At 44.2% G+C, this 8,219-nt stretch overlaps 1 non-coding gene and 2 pseudogenes across 1 annotated transcript; all 3 read left to right on the plus strand.

The window, feature by feature from the left end:
• Positions 1 to 544: 544 nt before the first annotated feature.
• On the plus strand, positions 545 to 1,180 carry LOC148002892 (ribosome maturation protein SBDS pseudogene; annotated as a pseudogene).
• A 2,134-nt stretch (positions 1,181 to 3,314) lies between these two features.
• On the plus strand, positions 3,315 to 3,440 carry LOC120095414 (small nucleolar RNA SNORA44). The gene has a single exon (XR_015632474.1). It is a non-coding gene; the product is annotated as a small nucleolar RNA SNORA44 (small nucleolar RNA).
• On the plus strand, positions 6,813 to 7,882 carry Or2w25-ps1 (olfactory receptor family 2 subfamily W member 25, pseudogene 1; annotated as a pseudogene).

Raw genomic sequence — 8,219 nt, forward strand, 5'->3', positions numbered from 1 at the left:
ACTCAAAGCAGGGGAACCTAGATGAAATGCCCTACAGTGTGGAGAGGGAACTTGTAGAGCCTACCTCTTGCAGAAAGACAGGGCATCAAGTGAGGGATGGGGTTGCCATCCCATAGCCAAAACTCTGGCCTATAATCTTTCCTTTCCGAAAGAACTGCAGGGATGGAAATGGAGAAGAGCCTGAGGAAAAGAAGGTCCATCGACAGGCCCAAAGTGGGGTCCAGCTCAAGGGGAGGCCCTAAGACCTGACACCATTACTGAGGCTATGAGGCGCTTACAAAAAGGGATCTATCGAGTAGCTGCTGCCCCTGAGTAGGTCCCAGAAGAGCCGTGCACTCTTTGTGCGTTAAGGGTTTGCGCGCTGCAGGGTCGAGCACTTGGAGTCCCCTGAGCTCTCGAAGTCTGTGAGCAGCCACCACGTCGATCTTCACCCCCACCAACCAGATCTGATTGACCAGTGTGGCCATGGTGTGGGTGAAGCGGGGAGGGAAGCGCTTCGAAGTTGCCTGCTATAAAAACAAGGTCTTCAGCTGGCGGGAGTGGCATGGAAAAAGGCCTTGATGAAGTTCTGCAGACCCATTCAGTGTTTGTCAATGTTTCCAAAGGTCAGATTGTCAAGAAGGAAGACTTCATCAGTGGGACAGACGACCAGACTGAAATCTGCAAACAGATTTTGACTAAAGGAGAAGTTCAAGTGTCAGATAAAGAACGGCACACACAGCTGGAGCAGATGTTTAGGGATATTGCCACCATTGTGGCACACAAGTGTGTGTGAACCCAGAAACAAAGAGACCCTACCTACACCGTTATCCTCATCGAGAGAGCCATGGAGGACATCCACTACTCTGTCAAACTCAACAAGAGCACCAAGCAGCGGGCTTTGGAGGAGATAAAGCAGCTGAAAGAGAAGATGAAGACAGAGCGGGCCCACATGCGCATGCGCTTTATCCTGCGGGTGAACGAAGGGAAGAAACTGAAGGAAAAGCTGAAGCCACTGATGAAGGTCGTGGAGAGTGAGGACTAAAGCCAGCGGCTGGAGATCGTATGCCTCATCGACCCAGGCTGCTTCAGAGAAACTGATGAGCTGATAAAAAAGGAAACAAAAGGCAAGGGTTCTGTGGAAGTGCTCTGTCTGAAAGACGTGGAGGAAGGACATAGAAGTTTGAATGACACTGTGTAGCTCCTCAGCGCAGCACAACAGCGATGTTTGTTCCTAACAGCAGCAGCAGCAGCAGCAGCAGCAGCAGCAGCAGCGTGTTTCTGTGACCTGCCAAAAGCCGTCTGACGCAACGTGCCACTTTCCATCTTGTGTTAAACATTGGCCTGGGTGCCTGGGTATTTTTGTTGTCAATTGAGGTTTCCAGCCAAAATGAAAAAATTAACCCAAAATAGAGAGTCCAGAACAGCTGTTCACTGATGTGTATGCCTTTCTAGTTCCAAAGGGAAGACCAGAGGCAGCGCTGGTGGGTGGGAAGGTAGATTTAGTACGTGACAGGTGATTGGAGAGGGGTCTGTATAAAAAAGGGGGTCGCCTGCTGGGAAGGAAGATGGGGCGTTTCTGCATAATGAAGTCCAGGACTGGGGTGTGAGCTTGGAGAGATCTTTCTGTCTCCCTACGAATAGGTGTGTAATGACTGACTGGGGGAATTTTGAATTTTAAGTTTTCAACAGGGGTTGGGGATTTGGCTCAGTGGTAGAGCGCTTGCCTAGCAAGCGCAAGGCCCTGGGTTCAGTCCCCAGCTCCGAAAAAAAGAAGAAAAAAAAAAAAAAAAGAAAAGAAAAAAAAAAAAAAAAGAAAAGTTTTCAACAAACATGGTACCACAAACTGACTTAGATTATTCTTGGGAAAATATATAAAGTCATTTAATACTAATCTTGAAAGTTTATACTATATGTTAGGATAGTTAAAAATTGTATGTAATCAATAAAACTTATTTTTATTAAAAACGAAAAAAAAAAAAAAGGGATCCATCATGACTGCCCTCCAAAAGACGCAACAAGCAGCTCAGTCGGATGCAGATCTGTGCACCCAACCAATGAACAGAAGCTGCTGGGCCCACTGTTGAATTAGAGAAAAGCTGGAGGAAGCTGAGAAGGAGGGTAACCGTGTAGGAGGGCCAGCAGTCTCAACTAACCTGGACCCCTGAGACCACTCAGACACTGGATCACCAACCAGGCAGCATACACCAGCGGAGATGGGACCTCCAACACATACACAGTAGAGGACTCCCAGGTCTGGGTTCAGTCAGAGAAGATGCACCTAACCCTCAAGAAACTAGAGGCTCCAGGAAGTTTAGAGGTCTGATGGGATGGATGGGGTGGGGACATCCTCATGGGGATGGTGGTATAGGGAGAGGTATGGTATGTGGAACAGTTGGTGGGAGGACCGGGAGGGAAATAAAATCTGGAATGTAAAAATAAATAATTTTTTTTTAAAAAGGAAGGCTACTGATTTTTGTGTGTTAATTTTGAAACCTGCTTCTTTGCTGGAAGTGTTTATTAGCTGTAGAAGTTTCCTAGTTTTAGAAACTTTTTAAAATATAAATTCTTGTCATCTGCAAATAAAGATAATTTGACTTTTTCTTTCTTATTTGTATAACCTTGGTCTCCTTCAGTTGCTTATGGCTGAGACTTCAAGATGTGAGAAGAGTGGACGTCCTTGGCTTGATCATGATTTGAATGGAAATGCTTTGAGTTTCTCTCCATTTAGGTTGATGTTGGCAGTGAGCTTGCTGTAAATTGCCTTTATTATGTTGAAAAAATGTCCCTTGTATCCTTGTCTCTCCAGGACTTTTATCATGAAGAAATGTTAGATGTTTGTTTGTTTGTTTGCTTTTGAGACAGGGTTTCTCTGTATATCCTTGGCTGTCCTGGAACTTGCTTTGTAGACCAGGCTGGCCTCAGTGCAGACATCTGCCTGTCTCTGCCTCCTGAGTGAGTTTAAAAGTATGAACCACCATGCCCTGGCAAGACATTGGCTTGTATCAAAGGCCTTTACTGCCGCTAAAAACACAATCACGTTTTGTCTTTTAGTTTGTTTATGTGGTAGATTACATTTTCTGATTTACATATATTAAATGATCCCTGAATTCTGGGGATGAAGCTGACTTGATTACGGTAGATATTCGTTTTGGTGTGTTCTTGAATTCAGTTCACAAGTTTTTCATCTATGTCCATGGTTTAGACTTTTCTTTTTTGGTATGGCCTTTGTGGTTTTGATATCAAAATGGCGGTAATAGTGGCTGTGTAAAAAAGAACTAGGAAATGTTTCCTCAGTTTCTATTTTGAAGACCAATTTGAGAAGTATTGGCATTAATTATTTTTCAAAAGGTCTGTTAGAAGTCTGTGCTGATCTCCAACTGCATGCCAGAGTAACGGAGAGACTTTGACAGCCCAGGTTATCACAGTGCCTGCTGTTGCCACTCAGCTCTCCTATATGTTTTTCCACTGGAGTTATGAGCTGTCTGTCCTTCTGTCCTGTGGTATTCACAACAAACTTTCCTTCTGCAGTGTGCACTTGGGCGGTTCTTGGAAGAGTGAGGAGACAGCCTGTCAGCCTCTGCTCATTAACCTAAGGACCATGTGACCAGTGAGGTGGCCATCTTGTGATTTGGTCTGCATTATTTGTTGGAAAAATGCCACAAGAAGATCACACTGGGATTTAGAAGTTTCTGGCTAATACTTAGCCAGGTAGCCTTTTGTGGCCAGATTGGTCTACAAAGAGAAACAACATTTTGGAAAAGTGAAATACCTTTGTAACCTAACATGCAATTGGTTCAATAAAGACTTCAAATTTCAAAAAAAAAAAAAAAAAAAAAGAAGTCTGTGCTGACTCTGTCTACACTGGGCTTTGGGGGTGGGGTTGGAAGACTTTTAATAACTGCTTCTATTTCGTGTCTGTTTAAGGGTCATGTTTGTTTTTTTTGTTCTGTTTGTTTGTCCCGTAGACTTGGTAGGTTATTTTATTCTGTCAGTCCTCTCTTTACCTGTTGCTGGTATGGGAGCGGCATAGGTAAGGATCTTCCACAAACATTTCTGTCTCATGAGTTTATCAAATCTCAGGATGGGGAGGGTTGATTTTAAATGAAAGCTTGTTATGTAAAACAATTTGTAATTTGAAAATGTAGCATTTTAAGGATAGGACCAACTAAGTCCAATGACTCTGCAACTCAAGAAAGAAAGAAAGAAAGAAAGAAAGAAAGAAAGAAAGAAAGAGAGAGAGAAAAAGAAAAGTATCCAATCCATTCAAGTCAAACAATTAGTTCTCTTAGGAGAAATTATTTCTCCTCTCATTTCTGAATTTGGCTCATTTCTGAATTTTGTCTATTTTAAGAGATGTGTCTTAAATGAACTTTCTGTTGAGACCAATTGCCTTTCTCTATTCCCACTATAAAAAAGCAATCTCCTGAGAGTTGTTTCTCTGAGTTATTTCTTCCAACTCCTGGGACTGGGAGGGGGACCCTGGGAATTCAGTACCATAAATAACTTATCTTCTTACGAAGAACTCTAAAGGAGCGTCCTGATTTCCTAATGAGCCTGAACCCTTTAAAAGTCTCTCCCATTCACTATGGGGAAGAAATGCTAGGGTGGGAGCAGGGAATATTTGTCACCCCCTTTCTAGGGAGTAACTCTAGGGTGATAGTTTCTGTACTGGGGGAGGTTGCTTGTTTCAGTAAATACGATGTGTTCACCATGTCCTGAGTAGCTGAATACTCACTTCCAGGTCAGTCTTCCAAGAAAAATAATGTTTCTCTTTCTCCTTATCTTTAAATTTTACTTGGTAAATGAGAGCAAACACCAAGCCAATGCTTGACCATTCTTGTCTGTATTGCCCAGATATTCGCTGTGTAACTATGTTACGGTTTCCAATCGGCAGAGAATTGTTTTCTTTTTTTCTTCAGCCAACCCTCTTTAATTTTGCATCCCACAAAGCTACTGCTATGCTTTGACTGTGTTCCCCCAAAGCTCATGTGTTGGGCCCTGACTCCCCAGGACAGCAGTGTTGAGTGGGAGCAGGTACTGTCAAAAGTGATCGAGTCCCAAAGGCTCTGCCCGAAACACCAGATGCATACACCTGTTACCATGGGGCTGGGTAAGTTATCATGTAGGTGAGTTCCAAATAAAACAATGACACCAACCTCTCTCTCTTCTGTCTTCCTACTATGGGGTGGTAAAGCGAAAAGGCACTCACCAAATGCGATCCCATGACCCCCAGCTTCTCAAACTGGAGATAACTGTAAACCAAGATACATTTCTGTTACAGATCATCCTTTCTCTGGTATTTTGTGCAGCAGCGTGGAATGGACCATAAAAATGTCCCCAGCTTTTCCTGACCACTAATGATTGTAGAGCTCTCAGCCTGCACTGTATACCACTATAAACGTTATTAGAATATTTGGGTTTGCTGCTGGCAACGAATTAAACCCATTAATTTATTTCTACTGCAAGTATTCCAAGAGTCTGTCTCAGACAACTTATGAATTATTCTACAGATCTGTTTTCAATGATGCTGCTGTTGGGATTTCACCAGATAACAATGGATCAAAGGTATTTCTTTGGACAAGAGAATAGCCTGTGACCTTCAGTTAAAGAACATGGTCAGAAGAGTACCCACCCCCTTGCCATCTTCTTTTTTATATCTTTGTGCATGTAGTATTTATTTTCTACCTCTTCTACTTTTCATTTATTATACTACTGGATTTCCTCTTCTAAAACTGGAACTAAAGCACGTTAGAGTATAACCGTGAGACAAGTAATTCTTGGCATGCTGGGGTGTGAAGGAGAAGAGCTGCTGGCTTCTGTTGCCCGAGAACATGGCCGCAACTCTTCAGGGAAAGGCAAAGCACTGAGAACCATGTCCGGGAGTATTTCCGCCTTTAGCAATCATTTTTTTCTCTTCCCTGGCTCCCTTTTCATCTGAGAGCCTCATCCGGCTGCAACATCTCAATCCTGGACTGTTTCTTCATGCATCTTTTAGACATGTAGGTCTTTCTGAGGAGAGAACTTGCTGCAGACAGGGCTTGGGTATCCCTAAGCACCCTGCTGACAGATGAATCCTTCCTTGCAGATGAATTCAGAAAGCTAGAAAATCAGCAGGTCTCATATTTGTGAGACCCCCCCCTTTTTTTTCTCCTGCATGCCATGATATTCATAAAATCTCTGCAGAATGAAAGCTGCTTTAGGCAATGTCACTTGAATCACTAGGTCATAAGATGGGACCAAATCTTTAGCTTTTCAGAGGTCAGAATATTTAGAACCATGGGCTTTTAGTTTCCCAGAAGCATAGTTACTATGAGTAACTCATAATGTCAACTTGTGCCTCATCCCTTCTAACCTGTAACTCATGGCACAAGATGGCAAGAACAATAGACTATCTGGATCTATGATAATTGAAACATGGACATGGGGTGAGGAAATGGGAGATCCAAGCAAACCACTTGAAACAATTTCACAGAATGAAAAGGTGATTGTATCAAGTTTTTGAAAAGCACTGCAATGTTAGAAGACTCTGGGAAAGAGACTTTTTTAAATGTTACTTTATTTCTAAACATATCGGTAAACGCTCCTTTTTCAAAATAAAAGATTTTTGAACATTTATCCATTTACCCTAATTTACAGGATTAGAGTGCTCTTTGGGGGAAAGTCTGAGTTTCCATCCATGGTAGATAAATATCTTATCCTAGGACCTCACTCGGCAGGTAAGCATTAAACAAGTCACTAGAGTTAAAATGGTATGGTGACCATCTGTGTCCAGACCATCTAGGCTTCTTCCTAATGCTTGTGCGTTGTGCTTTCTAAACAGGTCACTCTTGATGGAGAGAAGCAATGAGAGCTCTGGGGACTTTATTCTCCTGGGCTTCTCAGACCAGCCCAGGCTGGAGATGGTCCTCTTTGTTGTCTGTATGGTCTTTTACTTCCTGGCCGTCACAGGCAACTCAACCATCATCTTCCTTTCCCTTGTGGACCTCCGGCTACACACACCCATGTACTTCTTCCTCAGCAACCTGTCCCTTCTTGACCTCTGCTACACAAGCAGCAGCATCCCCCAGTTCCAGGTTAACCTCTGGGGCCCACAAAAGACCATAAGCTTCGTGGGCTGTGCCATTCAACTCTTTGCCTTTCTGTCTGTGCGGGGCGTCGAGTGCATTCTCCTATCCGTTATGGCCTATGACCGCTTTGTAGCTGTCTGCAAGCCACTGCATTACCTGACCATCATGTACCCACAGCTGTGCCTGAAGCTGGCAGCCTTTGCCTGGCTCAGTGGTATTGCCAGCTCCACACTGATGTCCCCATTGACCATGTCTCTGGGGCGGTGTGGGCATCGCCGTATCAACCACTTTGTGTGCGAGATGCCGGCCATCATCCACATCTCTTGTGTGGACACAAGCTGGGTAGAAGGCCTAGTTTTCATCCTGGCCATCCCTATTGTCCTCGTGCCTCTCACTATGATCCTGGTCTCCTATGGCTACATTGCTGTCGCCGTCCTGAGGATCAAGTCCACAGCTAGTCGGCGCAAGGCCTTCAACACCTGCTCTTCACACATGGTGGTGGTGTCTCTTTTCTACAGTAGCATCATCTACATGTACATGCAGCCTGGCAACGCAGCAAGCCAGGATCAGGGCAAGTTTCTTTTTCTTTTTTTTTTTTTTTCTTTTTTCTATTTTTCGGAGCTGGCCGAACCCAGGGCCTTGCGTTTGCTAGGCAAGCGCTCTACCACTGAGCTAAATCCCCAACCCAGGGCAAGTTTCTAACTCTGTTCTACTGCCTGGTGACCCCCACACTAAACCCTTTCATCTACTCGCTGAGAAACAAAGACATGAAGGCAGCCATGTTGAAGGTTCTTGGGAAAGAGAGAAGCCTGCTGGACCCTGCAGGGCACTGATGGGACCTGGGACTCACCTCACTTGTTCATGGTTTCAGAACCACAGTGAATCATAGTAGCAATAAGCCGAAGGTGGCGAAGATGTGGAGTCTTGCATCCCAGAGTCCATGATCACTGATGTATATTACTGCCTGCAGGGAAGAGCATCCGTTTTATTCAGGGAGATATGGCTACTTACAAAAGTCAGCAAACTGACAGAAAAAGACCCGCGGCTTCCTTTTTTGCACAAAGTGGAGATAATGATTTATTTGCAGCTGGCCCATGATGCTGTAGTTCCAATAGCAGTTCGGACACAAGAGGAAGGAGACGCCGTATGGCAGAATGTGTGTGCGTGTGT

Source organism: Rattus norvegicus, chromosome 10 (genome assembly GCF_021556685.1).
Source record: "Rattus norvegicus strain SHRSP/BbbUtx chromosome 10, alternate assembly SHRSP_T2T, whole genome shotgun sequence".
NCBI lineage: Eukaryota > Metazoa > Chordata > Mammalia > Rodentia > Muridae > Rattus > Rattus norvegicus.